We start from the raw sequence: 16,675 nt of genomic DNA, 5'->3' as shown, positions 1-16,675 counted from the left end.
TGAAACTGGAAATCAACTACAGAAAGAAAACCAGAAAAGCCACAAAAACGTGGAGATTGAACAAAATGCTACTGAACAATGATTGGATCGATGAAGAAATCAAAGAAAAAATAAAAAAATTCCTGGAGACAAATGAAAATGAAAACACGACATGCCAAAATCTGTGGGATACAGCAAAAGCAGTTCTACGAGGGAAGTTTATAGCAATTCAGGCCTACCTTGACAAAGAAGAAAAATCCCAAATAGACAATCTAAAAGTGCACCTAAAGGTACTGGAAAAAGAACAACAAACAAAGCCCCAAATCAGCAGAAGGAAAGAAATAATAAAAATCAGAGCAGAAATAAACGAAATAGAGACAAAGAAAACAATAGAAAAAATTAATGAAACCAAGAGCTGGTTCTTCGAAAAGATAAACAAAATTGACAAACACTTAGCTAGACTTACCGAGAAAAAAAGAGAGAAGGCTCAAATAAATAAAATCAGAAACGAAAGAGGAGAGATTACAACGGACACCTCAGAAATACAAAAGATAATAAGAGAATACTATGAAAAGCTATATGCCAACAAATTGGATAATCTAGAAGAAATGGATAAATTCTTAGAAACATACAACCTTCCAAAACTAGACCAAGAAGATATAGAAAATTTGAATAGACTGATCACCAGTAAGGAGATCGAAACAGCAATTAAAAACCTCCCAAAAACTAAAAGTCCAGGACCAGATGGCTTCCCTGGTGAATTCTACCAAACATTCAAAGAAGACTTAATACCTATCCTTGTCAAACTCTTCCAAAAAATTGAAGAGGAGAGGAGGCTTCCTAACTCATTCTACAAAGCAAACATTATCCTGATACCAAAACCAGACAAGGACAACACAAAAAAAGAAAATTACAGGCCAATATCACTGATGAACATCGATGCAAAGTCCTCAACAAAATACTAGCAAATCGAATACAACAATACATTAAAAAGATCATACATCATGATCAAGTGGGTTTCATTCCGGGGATGCAGGGATGGTTCAACATTTGCAAATCTATCAAGTGATACACCACATTAACAAAATGAAGAATAAAAATCACATGATCATCTCAATAGATGTAGAGAAAGCATTTGACAAGATACAGCATCCATTTATGATAAAAACTCTAAATAAATTGGGTATAGAAGGAACATACCTCAACATAATAAAGGCCATATATGACAAACCCACAGCAAATATCATTCTCAATGAAGAAAAACTGAAAGCTATCCCTCTAAGAACAGGAACCAGACAAGGATGCCCACTGTCACCACTCTTATTTAACATAGTATTGGAAGTCCTAGCCAGAGCAATCAGGCAAGAAAAAGAAATAAAAGGGATCCACATTGGAAGAGAAGAATTGAAACTGTCACTCTTTGCAGATGACATGATTTTATATCTAGAAAACCCTAAAGAGTCCACTAAAAAGCTTTTAGAAATAATAAAGGAATACAGTCAAGTTGCGGGATACAAAATCAATGTGCAAAAATCTGTTGCATTTCTATACACTAACAATGAAGTAGCAGAAAAAGAAATTAAGAATACAATCCCGTTTACAATTGCAACAAAAAGAATAAAATACCTAGGAATAAACTTAATGAAAGAGGTGAGAGATCTGTACACTGAAAACTATAAAACATTGTTGAAAGAAATTGAAGAAGACACAAAGAAATGGAAAGATATTCCGTGCTCTTGGATTGGAAGAATTAACATTGTTAAAATGTCCATTCTTCCTAAAGCAATCTATAGATTCAACGCAATCCCTATCAAAGTTCCAACAACATTTTTTACAGAAATAGAACAAAGAATCCTAAAATTTATATGGAACAACAAAACACCCCGAATAGCCAAAGGATTCCTGAGAAAAAAGAACAAAGCTGGAGGTATCACACTCCCCAATTTCAAATTATACTACAAAGCCATAGTAACCAAAACAGCATGGTACTGGCACACAAACAGACACACAGACCAATGGAACAAAATTGAGAGCCCAGAAGTAAACCCACACGTTTATGGACAGCTAATATTCGACAAGCGAGCCAAGAGCATACGATGGAGAAAGGAGAGTCTCTTCAATAAATGGTGTGGGGAAAACTGGACAGCCACATGCAAAAGAATGAAAGTAGACCATTCCCTTACACCATGCACAAAAATCAACTCAAAATGGATTAAAGACTTGAATGTAAGACCCGAAACCATGAGACTTCTAGAAGAAAACATAGGCAGTACACTCTATGACATTGGTCTGAGCAGCATATTTTCAAGTCCCATGTCTGACTGGGCAAGGGAAACAAAAGGAAAAATGAACAAATGGGACTACATCAAACTAAAAAGTTTCTGCACAGCAAAGGAAACCATCAACAAAACGAAAAGCTAACCTAACAATTGGGAGAAGATACTTGCAAACCATATATCAGATAAGGGGTTAATATCCAAAATATACAAAGAACTCATACAGCTCAACAACAAAAAACCCAACAATCCAATTAGAAAATGGGCAAAAGATCTGAACAGAGATTTCTCCAAAGAAGAAATACAGGCCAACAGGCATATGAAAAGACGCTCAACATCATTAGCCATCAGGGAAATGCAAATCAAAACTACAATGAGATATCACAACACTCTGGTCAGAATGGCTATAATCAACAAGACAGGAAACAACAAATGTTGGAGAGGATGTGGAGAGAAGGGAACCCTTGTTCACTGCTGGTGGCAGTGCAAACTGGTGCAGCCACTATGGAAAGCAGTTTGGAGTATCCTCAGAAAATTAAGCATAGATCTACCATATGATCCAGCTATTCCACTGCTGGGTATTTATCCAAAGAACTTGAAAACACAAAAGCATAAGGATACCTGCACCCCTATGTTCATTGCGGCATTATACACAATAGCCAAGACTTGGAAGCAACCTAGGTGCCCATCAAGGGACGAACGGATAAAGAAGATGTGGTATTTATACATGATGGACTACTACTCAGCCATAAGAAATGACGAAATCTGGCCATTTGTGACAACATGGATGGACCTTGAGGATATTATGCTGAGTGAAATAAGTCAGAGGGAGAAAGTCAAATATCATATGATCTCACTCATAAGTAGAAGATAAAAACGACAAAAAAAAAACAACCATATTTCATTGGAGATTGGACTAGTGGTTACCATTGGGGAAGGGGGGTGGGGAGGGAAAAGGGGTGATTAGGGTCGCATGTGAGGGGATGCACTATAATTAGTGTTCGGGTGGTGAACATGATGTAATGTATCCAGAATTTGAAATACGATGTACATCCAAAAAAAATAAAAATTTAAAAAAGAAAAAAGAACAGAATGGCATTAATTCCACTTTGTCTCAATCCTGGAAGCTAGAAGACAGTGAGGCAATGCTTTCAAAATTCCAAGAAGAAATGATTTCTATTCTAGAATTCTGTTCTTAGAAAGTTGACTAAGTGTGAGGGTAGAATAACGACTTGTCAGGACGTGCAAGATTTCAAGAAAATTTACCCCGGGAAGAAATCACTGAGGAAACTCTTACTGGATGTACTCTGTGAAACAGAAAGGGGACCATAGAAGAAGAAATGGACTACATAGAGAGGAGATTTACACAAATGGGATAGAGTTTGGGTGTACAGTAGTAATAAATACAGAGAGAAAAGCATGCATGCACACACACACAACTCCAGGACAACGATGAGTTCCAGGGAAAACAAATATTGTGCAAGAAAGAAAAGGAAAACAAAATATTGTGCCACAAAGGAAGAGTAATCATAGTTTATGTGACTCAGCTGTGAACAGCATTTGCAAACATAATTATGTAAACACGGAATCCTGTTATAACCAAACTATATATATCAAATATATATTGATATTGAGAAGATGGAAAGATGGTCAATGTGTCCGAATGCGGTAGGGGTACAATGGCTGGGGAGGTTTATGAGAACATCCTCCATGAAGGGATGTGCATAGACAGTGCTTCAAACGGGACTGCAGGAAGACGAACACAGCCATGCCGTTTGGAGACATGAAAGCAAATGCCAAAAGAATGTGCTAAACTTGCGGATAGTGGGTTGCCTCTGGGGAGAAGAAAATGTTAAAAAGTCTCTGCTGCTTTTCAGCAAAAGCCTTGTAGAACAATTTGGCTTTGTACCTGTGATTTTGATAGAAACAAAACCCCACAAGGAAATTAGAAAAGGGAGCGCGCATTGATCTCTAAGCAGCCGCAGAGCCCCGGTAAGGATTGAGAAACAGAGCAGTAACTCAGACGTGAACAACAACACAGATGTGGTGGGGAGGGGTGGCTGGATATCTTCAATGACACCTTCGTCCTGCAAGTGAGCTACGGAGACCTTGCTTTTGAAAACTTGACACTTCTGTTGGAAAACCACTGCTCTCTAACCAGCCTACTGCTATATTGCTGTAAAAAGATGAAAAGTGTATGAGTATGTGTCTAGGGGAGGACATATGGATAATAATTTGAATTAATGAATAAAGATTTTTGCGTTAGCTTGGGTGGCTTGAGAATTAATTACAAATTTGATTAAAGAGATTTGAGTTCATTAAAAGTTAAGTGTTCTTATTTCTAAGAATGTTGATCTCAGTTAGTAAATTGAGGTTCTCTGTTCTTGAGTGTGTCCAGCCCGAGATCCCTGAGCTGAAGCTAAACCAGGTTAAGTGCATCCTTTCTCTCGCCCTGCTCTCGTCCTAGGAGTCATGCTTAACTTCCATGTACGTGCCGCTGATGAAATCTCTTTAATCCTCCCCATTTTCCCCTCAGGCCTGCTGCACCTGCTGAATGCTGTGGATTTTTAATTAAGCTAGAGTTGATGATGTATGTGCAGTTATAGATTCTCTGAGATTCAAATGGGTTTTCTGCTCCTGTTTGGAAAGCCCTTTCTAATGAAGGCTGAGATAAAGCTCCTTGAAAAATGAAAGCGTGAAAGAGCATGCACTTTAGAAGAATGGAAATACGTTGTTATCATAGTCAATATTAACAGAAATAAGAGCTATGGGCCAAAACCAAGTTTTGTATTGTGCTGCGGATTTCCATTTGCCCCGCCGCTCCCTTGTTTTTTCTGCTTTTCCCTGCCCTTTGTACACAGGAGTCTAACCTTCACTGGCTTGCTGCACTTGACTTCTGGTTAGGAGCTTGGGGTCAGCAGGGGAAGACAGGTGGGCTGGCTGCAGGCCTCAGGGGCAGCTGCTCTTGCCTTGGCTTCCAGCTCGCTCTGGGCTCCACAACATGGCTCCCTCCCTCTGTCCCTTCAGGCCCAAGGGCATGACAGCTCCCACAGATACTGGTCACTATCTTCTGTTGGTTCAGTGAAACCCGTCCACACATACCCTCTGAATAGTTGTTTAATTAAACTCATTTCAATTAGACTTTCTGATTGCATCGTCTGTTTTCTTCCAAGACCCTGACTGATATGAGTCTGGTTTTTAGCCATGTCATCTATTTGTCTCCCAGTCTCCCTACCAACTTATGAGTCCCTGAGGACAGTGGCTCTGACTCACTCATCTTTGTGTCCCTGCTGTCTAAAACATGACCTGGTGGTTTACAGGCAGTCACTATATGCTTGACAAATGAAACAATGTACCAATCACTGAATTCCTATACGTGGTGCTTTATTTCAGAGAAAAAGTTGAGGTTATTTAACACATCCAGACAAGTAGACAGGAGTGCAGGTTGTATGTTGGGTAAAGAAACGTTTACCACTGACCGTATACAGTCATTCACATGGAGGTCAAGCCTCCTTCCCCTACCCCGCACAGACGTCATTTGTGGGCCTTCCAAGACCACTTCTTCACAGACTGTCCCGTCTGAAGATGTTGGGTGATGACGTGAAACAGAAGCTCATATGCACAAGACACGGAATGGCTTTGACACAAGGCTGCCCTTTCAGATGCTTCAGCCATTATCAGAATGTTCCATTTCCAGGAGCTTAAACCGTAATGTTCATTATTGCCTCATAAAAATTCTGGAGGCTTGGGGTCCTTCTTTGCTGCCGCCTCACAAGGCTAGCTTTTGTCCTGGCCACACCCTGCCCTTCCCAGGCCACAAGATGGCGGCCACTGGCCCAGGTGCCATCTTCACATGAGCCCACCAGAAGGCAGGACGGGAGGTTCTTTCATTTGCTTTGTTTTCTTAGGGAGGCCTTCGGCAGACGCGCCCTCTTGTCCTTTGGCCTTGATTGGTTATGGGCCCTGAGAGGCTGGGGAGGTGAATACCTGGTTCTCAGCCTCTAGGATGGGAGGCAATCTCCACCAGCAAGACAGAAGGGGCAGAGGAAACGCTGTTGGATAAACAACCAATAGTGTCAGCAACATAGATCAAAACAGCAGGGGAGATGCCACAATCGCTGCTGGTTCCACACACGCTTAATTGAGACAGTTATTTTATAGATGGGCTTACATCCGTTCTACGTGCAGCTTGGTTAATTTGAGCAGAGAAACTCCGGCGGCAAAAACCATGGTGGCTTCAGCCTGTCCCTCTGTGAGATGAGACTGATGCTGACAGCCACTTCACAGAGGAATACAGGTGACAAGTCAGTGTATACAAAGGCGTCCTTTAGCCCACAGACGAAAGCTGGCACAAGCTCTAGAAATACACACCTTGGTACTTGACACCCTTCTCACTTTACTGCCAGTTGTATTTTCATGGTTTATCAAATTTACTTGCATTTTATGATAATGGCAGCTGACATGCCAAAAAAGTTAATCCTTGTCAGCAATTCTGCTGTAGGTCTTATTTTGCCAAAGAATTGATTAAGCAATAAAAGTTGTCTGCAGGTTAAAGCTTATGGTAAAATATCATGACAGGTGAGGTGCTATTATTCTCTTTCAATTAAAGAAAAAATGTAAACATTTTTTTTTTTACTGTTTGAAAGAGGAGAGAACAAACATTTATCGAGTTCCCTCTGTAAGCTACACATTCTTGCATATAACTTCATGGACCCTCACAACAAGCCTGTGTGTGTGTGTGTGTGTGTGTGTATAGGTGTGGTGTATGTGTGATGCGTGTGTGGTGCATGTGTGGAGTGTGTGTACATGTGTATGGGATATGTGTCTGTGGTATGGTTTGTATATGCAGTATGTGTGCAGTTGTGTGTAGTGTGTGTGTCATGTGGTGTGTGTGTGTGTGTGTGTGTGTGTGGCTTGCAGGCCCCTTTGTACAATGAGGGAGCTGACACTCAAGACACTCAAGAGAGCTTATACAGTTCATCGGTGTTAAAGCTCAGATTCAAAACCAGGTCTATTCAAGATTTTTGACCACTCCACCCCCGCCCCCACCTCCCCCACCCCCCACCCGGACTGTGTGGATGGTTCAATGACTATGTGGCATTCTGGCAAAGAGATTTGGAGTCCCTTACAAAGCTGAGTTGCAGGGTAATGGGTGAATGTATGAGCTTGCCTGGGCTGCCGTAACAAAGCCCCACAATTTGGGTGTCTTAAAACAACAGAAATGTGTTGTCTCTCGGTTCTGGAGGCTAGACATCTGAAAGCAAGGGGGCAGCAGAGTTGGTTCCTACTGGAGGCTCCGAGGGAAGCATCTGCTCCAGGCCTCCCCCTAGCTTCCGGGGCTTGCCAGCGATATTTTGCATTCCTGGGCTTGTAGACACATCTGTCTGGTCTGTCTCCATCTTCGTGTGGCCTTCCCCTCTCTGAGTGTCCTCTCCTCTTATAAGAACAAGTCACTGGATTTAGGGTCCACTCTAATCTAGTATGACCCATCTTAACTAAACTCAATGCATCTGTAAAGAACTATTTCCAAATGAGACCACATCCTGAGGTGCTGGGGAGACATGAGTTTTTTTGGGGGGGGGGTGTACCCTGTTCAAACCAGTGGGCTTTGAGTAACTGAGAAATTGAGAGAATCTGACTTCACCTGACATGTGAGCAGCCAGGAAACATCTAGAAAGGGCAGAGTTAGATCCATTCTTCAAATTCTTTCAACAAATACCTATTGAAAACCTACTCGGTGCTCTGAGCTCTGGGATACGAGAGTGAACAACATGGAAAAGGTCCTCCTGGCTTTCTCATCTGTTCTGTGATTTGTTTCCTTACCACGCAGGCTAATGGGGCAGGTGGCATGTGCAGGCAGGAGTGAGCTGGAGCCAGCACTTCTCCACGGGACCCTGCTCTCCTTCATGCTGGCCCAGGATAGAGACCGCGCACCACCACCATCAGTAGTCACAACACTCCTCATGTTTCACACGACGCTCCTGCGCACATCACCGTATTTAATTTTCTTGAAAACTCCTAGAAATGGGTATTATTGTGTCTGTGAAAAGAACGAGTAAGCGATGAAGCTGGGACTGAAAGCCAGGTCCTCTCATTTGTAAACCTTTGGGTTTCTTCCCACGGCTTTTGCAGCCAGACAGATACCAGAAAGGTATGGAATCGCCATCAGATGATGGCGCATAATGGGGACGATGATGAACTGGAGACTGCAGATAATACATAGAGACTCAAATCCAGCTTTTAGAAACCGCTGTGTGGATGTACACCTGGATTACAAATGCTGTGTCTTTTGACTCAGTGACGCCACTTCTAGGGATTTGTCCTACAGATACACTCCCACAAGTGTGAAACGACTTTAAAGCCGTCAGTCAGAGACTGGCTAAATAACTGTTGGTTTATCTGTACAAAAGATTAGTGTATGGCTATTAAAAATGACTCCATTTGTTAATGTACTAATACGACTGTCTCCAAGATACACAGTAAAGTGAAGAAAGCATTTGTGCAGAACTGTACGTATCGGCCTGCACATTCATGGAACGTCTCTAAGGATATGCAAGAAACTGGTCATTGATTGCCTCCAGGGAGGGATTTTTTCCACAAATTCCCTTTTATAAATTTTGATTTTTGAACCATGTGAATGCATTTCCTATTTTTTTTTTTTTAAGACTGAGGTACCCTTCTTTTTCTTTTTTTTTTTTGCTGGGAAAGATTTGCCCTGAACTAACATCTGTTGCCAATCTTCCTTCTCTTTTTTTTTCCTCCCCAAAGCCCCAGTACATAGTTGTACATTCTAGTTGTAAGTCTTTCTAGTTCTTCTACGTGAGCCGCTCTGCCACACCACAGCATGGCTACTGACAGATGAGTGGTGTGATTCCGTGCCCGGGAACAGAACCTGGGCCGCCAAAGTGGAACACGCCCAACTTTAACTGCTGGACCATCAGGGCTGGCTCTGCATTTCCTGTTTTAATAATTAACTAAAATACTGCATAGGTCAAATGAAACACAGGGAGGGGGTCTGTGTTGTGACCCTTTCCCTGGGCCCAAGGCTGTGTCACGGCCACCATTCAATCTTTTGCTGCACCGCATCCCGACTTCGCACGCAATTGGGCTCATTAAACACGTAGTGTGTTGACCCAAACCATTTCATGCTTTCAGCTTTGCGGGTCAATACTTGAGGCTGTTTTGGCCCAACACTGGACTCATTATCTGCAGAGCGGCCTCTCTCTGAGTAGCATTTCCTCCCTCCCAGCTGTCCAAGGTCACGCTCGGTTTCCTCTTGCCTATCTCCCTCTCTGTCGCTGCGCTCCCTCTGTCCCAGCCCGCACCCCAGCACACCCACACACATGCCTCCTCTGTCCCCGCGTCCTCACTTTCTAAATGCCCGAAACTCCCCCCTTGCCACCCCGGCCCTGCCCTAGAGGAGGGTCTTCTTACCTTGAATTTATGCTGTGGCCTTGGCCTCCTGACTCTCCAGCTTTCTACCCCTTTTCCCCTTCTGTAGACAGTTCTACCCCCTTCTTCCAGGACTGTCTGAAGACACAAATCTCATTCTGCCATTTCCATGCTTAAAAATCCTTTGACTCCCAAGCAAGAGTTCATCCTCTTCAGCATGGCGCAGGGGGCCTCTCACAAGCTGCCACCAGCTGGTTTTCCCCTCCCCACCCACCCCTTCTCTTCTCATCTCCATGTCTCCCTCCTAACCGTCTCCTCCACCTTTGGTGTCCATCAGGTCGGCGTGGATCTGGCTTTTATGGGGCCGGAAACTTAACTGCTGCAGGGGAGGGCCTCTTTAAGAGAATGAACACAAAACTGCTGATGCAAAATTCTACATGAAATTGAATGTGTATTTACAACAAAAAATCAAAACAAATTACACATTTTTAAAAGTCTTGGAATATGCAGAAAATAAGATGATATTTTCATTAATTAGCTATGCAACATACCTTTATGCTGCACGCTTTGTTATATGGCACTGACCCTTTATTGTGTTTTCTATAAAGAGAACAGAAGAGAATGCCATCCTTCCTCTGCCATGGGATTTGAAAATTCCTTTCATTATGGATAATTAAGTGAAGTTTCACTTTCATAACTTATTGTTAGTCCTGTCGTGCTAAGAAGCAACCTCTAGGTTGAGATGCATCAAACGTATGACCTCACGCACAGATGTTCTTGCTACCTGTAGTGCTGCTACAGGCTTGGGCTTGACAGACACTGGGACTCTGGTCCATTCGGACTATATGGTGCATTTATAACAGCACGTGCTGCATTCGTTGCAGGTGGTCACTAACGCCATCCTTGTCGTGGGCCAGTTATGAACTGAGAGGAAGGGCAGACCCCCAGGGGGAGTCAGGAGGAACTGGCAAAGGTCCAAGGGCAGAGGAAGTCCAGGTCCAGCCCAGCAGCAGACCTGTGTCCCCAAAGTGAGACAACAGACACTGGGCAAGCAGCAAGTAGGGGCCACCTCGCACTAGAGAAGCTTACCTTAGATGAGCAAGCAGCATGGCCCCAGGCAAGTTCCTTAACTTCCAGAGCTCCACTTTCTGACCTGTAAAAAGCAGACGAGACTTGCCTGCCAGTGTTCAATGACGCAGCGAAGGCACAGACCTAACCCTGTGCAGACTCTTCCTACTGAGGCTTCCCCTCCTTCCCCCTCCCTCGCAGATGGGGGAATCCAATCAGGCTGTCCTCAGCACAGCAATGGGCACATCATCCTAGGCCCGGGCTCTCCACGGCCACCCACCTGGCCAGGTCCGGAGTATGGTAAGGAACGCTCCAACCTTCTGCAGGTTCAGGTATGTCCTGGAAAGAGAGAAGCCCTCAGCCTAACTCGTTGGGAACCTTATGGCCTTCCTTCCACCGAGGCGGTGGTAGGCCTCATATGGTTTCATAGGTCTGGTACCACAAATGGACAAAATCAGGGCTCTTTTTATTTCTTCCACCACTTGCCTCTCTAGATTCCAAAAGCACATATTTGTTGTTAAAAGTCATCTCGAGAGATTAGTCCCACTCATTTGTGTTTCAGGTGAAAAACTAATCTATACCTGCAATGAAAAGTTAACTCCGTGTGTGTTGTTTCCATAGGATTCAGGCTTCTTTGGGGATAACTATGATTTGCTACACGGATCGTTGAGTTTTATTTCCCATATAATATACATTTAATAGAAAAATTCTAGAGAAATGTCTGAGCCCAACAGGTGGCTTGAGCACATCAGGCAAGAGTCATCAAGGGACTCATTTCTGGCTGCATGGGTGCAGCCAGTAGTCGCTATACCTTGGGAACCTGTGAAGTTCCCCAGCAGGAGGTCACCCCGTCTACCTCCTTGTGACGCACCCCAAAAAGGAACTGGAGCTTAGAACATGAATAAAAGTCATCAACATTGAAAAAGACAATAAGAAAAATGAGGAACCAGCATAAGTTTCTACCAAATGGCGAGAGACTCAGGCCAAAAGTCACCTCCAGATGCCCCAGTGCCACGTAGTATTCTGGCTGGGCCTCTGCAGTAGACACGCACAGCTGTGGGAGAGAAATGCCAGCGTCAGTGCCAGAGGCTCTGTCTGGTGTCTTTGCAAGAAGAATGGGCAAAGAGATTTTGGAAGTGTCTCCGTGGAGTCTCCTCCTGTGTGAGCAGCCACCAGAGCTGGGGCACCGAGGAGCAGGCCGGATAAACCCAGGAGAATGTGGCCCGGTGAGTACAGAGCTCAGATTAAACACAACCCCAGATTCTTTAGGGCATGAGCATTTGGGCTCCTTTGCTCAAAGGGGGCTGTCCTCGGGAGGAGGAGGGGTGGGCGGGTGGCCCTCAAAGATGGCAGCTTTGGCCCTCGTGTGTGGAGAAGGCAGAGGGATGCAAGAAGAGTGATGGCTGGTATGGCTTGGCATCTGCCAGGACAGAACCCTTCCTGAGCGGCAGGTTGTAGAGCCTGGTCTGGAAGGAAATGACAACAGCCTCTTCCCACCGCCTTGCGACCCTGCCCTCCACCCCTCAGGAGTGAGCCCATACCTTCCCCCGGGTGCCTGTGTCCCCCACTCCTCTCCTAGCCAGAGAAGGCTCTGTTCTCCACTGATTCCTGCCATCTCTTCCCCTCCCTCATCTTGCTTCTGAAACAAGCAAGGCAGAAGTTCAACAGCTATCGCTCTCTGTTTCCTGCTGAGCTCCCACTCCATGCAGAAGCCCTGCGCTAATTGCTGGAGCAGTGAAAAGGGGCAGAAAGGGCCTAAAGAGGTGTCAAATCCTGGCCCTATTCTCTAGGAGCTTATTGGGGTCAAAAGACGTAAATAATAACAACACAAGGTGATGAGGCCAAGTCGTGTGGGTATGAAATGAACTTGCTCTCTGGCCCCCGGAGCCATTCTGCAGTAAGAACTCACTGATGTGGACCGGGGCAGCTTGGACTCCTTGCAAGCACTGGATTATAAGGCTGGCTGGACTAGTCACGTGATCTTGAGTGAGTCACTCAGCTCAGTTATTTCACCTGCAACATGCAGGTAGCGTGACTCCCATAGAGTCACCGATGCACGGATACTGGTCTGAGTGGTCAGAAGACCTCAGATCTTTTTCTTGCTCTGCCAACAACAGTGGCATCTTGTATCCTCAGCCTCCTGGACCTTAACTTCCTCTCCATAACATCATAGTGTGATGGTCTCAAAGGCTTTCCAGCTCCAAAACTCTAGGATGTTCTAATGAGGTATGTATGTGAAAGCTATAAGACATTACATGTCTGTAAAGTGTTATTATGTTATTACTACCTCTGGCAATAAAGATTTCATAAGGGAAGTGGAATTTGTACTTGGCCTTGAATGAAGCGTAGAGGTTGGATTGACAGCATTGTGTACAAGGCATGACAGGTAAGCTGGAAAAAGAAGGAAGAAAGGAAAGGCTCTGACTGGGGGGCAAGCTGAGGGATGACAGGTGCTGTGAGGGGAAGCTTGGGCTCATCCATGACATTCTTCTGTGACAGGGACTCAGGAAGGAGGGTCACCTTCTGAAAACACCTCAGGGGCCCTGGCCAAGGGCACAGAGGCCACATTTCCCAGTGGCCAAGCGCCATGAGCATAACAGCCTGTTCTCAGGGTGAAAGGAAACAGAAGGCAGGCTGAGGCCCAACACCAACCCCTCTTCAAAGAGAAGTCTGAAAGGAGATTGTGCGATTTTGGTTGACTGTCCTTGAAAGTTTTAACCTCACCGCAAGCCCTCGTCTGAGTATGCCAGAGGCTCCCTCTTCCTGGGGCCTTAGAAACCACTTCTCAAATGGGGAGCGGCTGCGGGAAAAATGCCTACTTTTATGAAAGTCCATTTTTCAGTGCTTGGCACGTGGCACCGAGAATTTTGCAGGCCTCATTGGCATTGAAGAAGTCACAGGCTGTGTTGCTAACACTGCATTTGAAGCTGTCACTGCAAGGAGAAGCTGTCTTTGGTGTGGGAGCCTCTCACATCTAATTACCATTCACAGACACTACTCAAAACTGTTCCTGGATGCTTAAGCTGTTACACTGGTTTCTTCTAAAATAACGTCCTGCGATTATTTTGTGTGCGTGAGTGGACAGCCTGCAAGGATGCCTATCTTGTTTTTGTGGAGCTGGTTTATGCAAAGAAAACAGCAGAGTTCAACAGAAAAGGAAGTGCTCTTTCATGGCGAGCCATGAGTATGCTTATCGGAGTGAGTAGTGACTGTTTGGGTGAGCCTGGTACATTTTCAGGCGGTTACTATCCTTCTTATATCAACCACAAAGGAGCACAGGCTTCAGGTTGTTGTCCCCAGAGAGGAAATAGCTTTCCAGCCCTGGAACGTGGGGCATTGCCTCCCAGCATCACTGTCATTCTCCCCAAGATTTCTCAGGCGCCTCAATCACCAACATCCTGAGCTAGAGCTGTTTAAGCTGCTGCTGGCATTGTGCCGGGAAAACACACACACAGGTTCTGCAAATAGGGTGGAGAGAGGCAGAATGTAAATGGACCCATCGTATTTAGCCCCTTCTCCCTGACATCAGCCAGCAGTTGAATCTGGCCATGGGCAAAGGGGCCACCAATCTCAGGTGTTAACACCTCTTAACACAGTAGAGCTGCTGGGCAAGAGCGTGTGATTGCAACCAACAAGCACACAGGAGTAAACATACGGAGGAGTGCACTTCCAGGGCCTGATGGCTATGCCAGGATGCAATGACTGGAGCGAGGCTTCCAGTCTATCACAACAGGGACACGGGCAGACTCTAGACACCAGTGCAAGGGGTCTCCTTCGAAGGGATATTAGTTTAAAATGTTTCCCATGATGTCATCCTCATTTTAAACCAGAGTCTAAAAACACAGTGAAAAAGATTTAAATTAAATATGCAACATGACAGTGGACAAGAGTTCTGAGTCTCGGCAACCCTGCCCAGGACCGAGAAGGAAGGGCAGGGAGAGGAGAGGTGGAGGAGCGGCCCCGCGCTCCCTCTGACCTGGCATCAAGCAGCGATGAAGAGAACCAGAGACCTTGTCACTGGCGCACATGTCTATTTCCCAACCTGGTGCCCCAGAGCAGGGCACCCCGAGAGAACCACGTCCTGTAAGAATGCCCACGTGCAAAGCCTCCTGTCGTGTACACGCCTTGTTCTGAAATAGCCGAACCCAACCAGTTCATTGCTGTTTTGTGATTTAGGGAATGTCAAAAAAGCAGATCTGTGTGAAGTATTTCATGAAATCCAGCACCAGGGGAAAGCCTTCAAGATGCCACATCATCTCTCCCTTTTAGGGTTCATTAGCCAGAGGGACCAACTGCCAAAGCTGTCCCCTGCTTCCTCTCTTAATCTCCCCGCTTCGTGCTGTGCTGTCACATTGGAAATTTCTAGCATCTGAATAATCCGATTAAGTTGTCTCCAGCCAGCCATCACCAAAGTGAAAGCATATTACCTGGGAAGAAGTGAATGAGTGAATCCATTAGCAGTCACCAATGCATTGGCACAAGTCACTGTGTCAGGCTTGCTGGGCTTGAAGGGGCAGGTGGGGCTGCCCTGGGGCAAGGGACCCAGAGTGGGAAGCTGCCTATGAGGGAAGAAGGAGAAAGCCTGGGGCTGCAACCCGCAGGGAGACCTGGCCACACTCAGGACCCTGGGTGACAGCTGGGACAGGGTGCTGCTAATGGGGAAGTGGAGAATGTGCCAGAAGCAGACTTACCTACTTTACAATTTTGCATGGAGCGAGTCCTGAATTTAACTTTCCCAGAAATAAACCTGTCTGCAAACCAGGCAAGGGCTGTTTGTTATGTGCTGCGATTTGCAAGAGCCCCTGTGGTTGTGGCTGGTTCCTGTGCCCACTCTGTCACCTCTCCTCTCAGGCGCAAAATGCCTCAGGCTTGGGCGGAGGTGCGGTCAGGGCAGCTGAGAGCCCTGAGTCTCTGACTCCATGCAATGAAGACCCATTTCTGGCAAATTCCACCATCCAGACCGTCTGAGCAACTCAGCAAATGCCTGAAGATGCAAAGGCCTCTTGTTTCCACCTTCCGGCACGTGCTTGGACCTCCGTGAGCCTTTTGCTGTTCAGAGTTCTACTAAGCCATCTCTTTACATTCTTATGTAATTCTTCCTCCCTGGGAACAGAAAAAGCCTTGTCGTCAGTGCCCCGTGCTGCAAGGAGAGAGGCTGGACTCCCTTCCTCACAGTCGCTCTTGCCTCCCCAGCCAGAGCCCCACCTCCATTCACTTTCTATTTAAAGACTTGCTCTCTTCAAATAAAAAGTTTCAGGAAGATAAAACCAAACAAAGCAAAAGCGAAAGAGAACTCACTAAACGGGAAGGAAGGGGCACACCTCAGGCCTGGGCCTGCCTGCCGCTGAGCTGTGTGGCGTCCCTCAGGCTGGCTAGCCTCTCTGGGTGTCAGGTTTCTCATTTATAAAGTGAAAGGCTCACTCACTTGCAATCCAAAGTTGTTTCAAGCTTTGAAATTTTTGATTCTAAGATTTGGGGAATACAATAGAGTTTCAGATCACTGATCATTTCCAGATCACAAGGAGCTCTGCCCCAGATGGACGAAAAGAGCATCTGGACGGGTGTTGTTCCCTCAGTTCAGAGCCTGAAGTTTGCAAGATGACATCTGATGGACCTTCTTTCACGACTTACCATTTATATGACCTTTATAGTCTTCTAATCAGTCCAACACAAAATCTAAGAATATAGTAGTCGCCAAGCCACACCCAGGGAGAGACCCAGTAATCCCTCTAAGAGAACAATGAAGGAACAAAAGTAAAACAAGATTTACCAATCCTTCTAGAAGGTTGCTTGCAAAAGGAAAAAAATACATGAGAGAATTTTCCTCTAACTTATCTCTAAAACGGACATGAACAAATGGATTCTTCTTCCCCCACAAGGCAGAACTGCAAAAAGTTTTGCCACATCTCTTACGCCTCTGTCATGAGACCAGAGAAGCTGGCGGAGGGGTGGTCAGAACC

General features: G+C 45.3%; 1 long non-coding RNA gene across 2 annotated transcripts; it reads right to left on the bottom strand.

Moving 5' to 3' along the window:
- Positions 1–5,618: 5,618 nt before the first annotated feature.
- On the bottom strand, positions 5,619–15,935 carry LOC102150278 (uncharacterized). 2 transcript variants are annotated; one of them, XR_011426237.1, is made up of 6 exons: positions 15,407–15,910; positions 11,710–11,769; positions 10,996–11,054; positions 10,737–10,800; positions 8,079–8,295; positions 5,619–6,307 (listed from the first exon to the last, which is right to left on the bottom strand). It is a non-coding gene; the product is annotated as an uncharacterized lncRNA (long non-coding RNA). The 2 variants fall into 2 exon arrangements; XR_011426238.1 differs by lacking the exon at positions 11,710–11,769 and having other exon boundaries at positions 15,407–15,935.
- Positions 15,936–16,675: the final 740 nt, after the last annotated feature.

This window comes from Equus caballus, chromosome 15, assembly GCF_041296265.1.
Source record: "Equus caballus isolate H_3958 breed thoroughbred chromosome 15, TB-T2T, whole genome shotgun sequence".
NCBI classification, from domain to species: Eukaryota; Metazoa; Chordata; class Mammalia; order Perissodactyla; family Equidae; genus Equus; species Equus caballus.
This window is presented reverse-complemented; position numbering and strand designations above follow the sequence as displayed.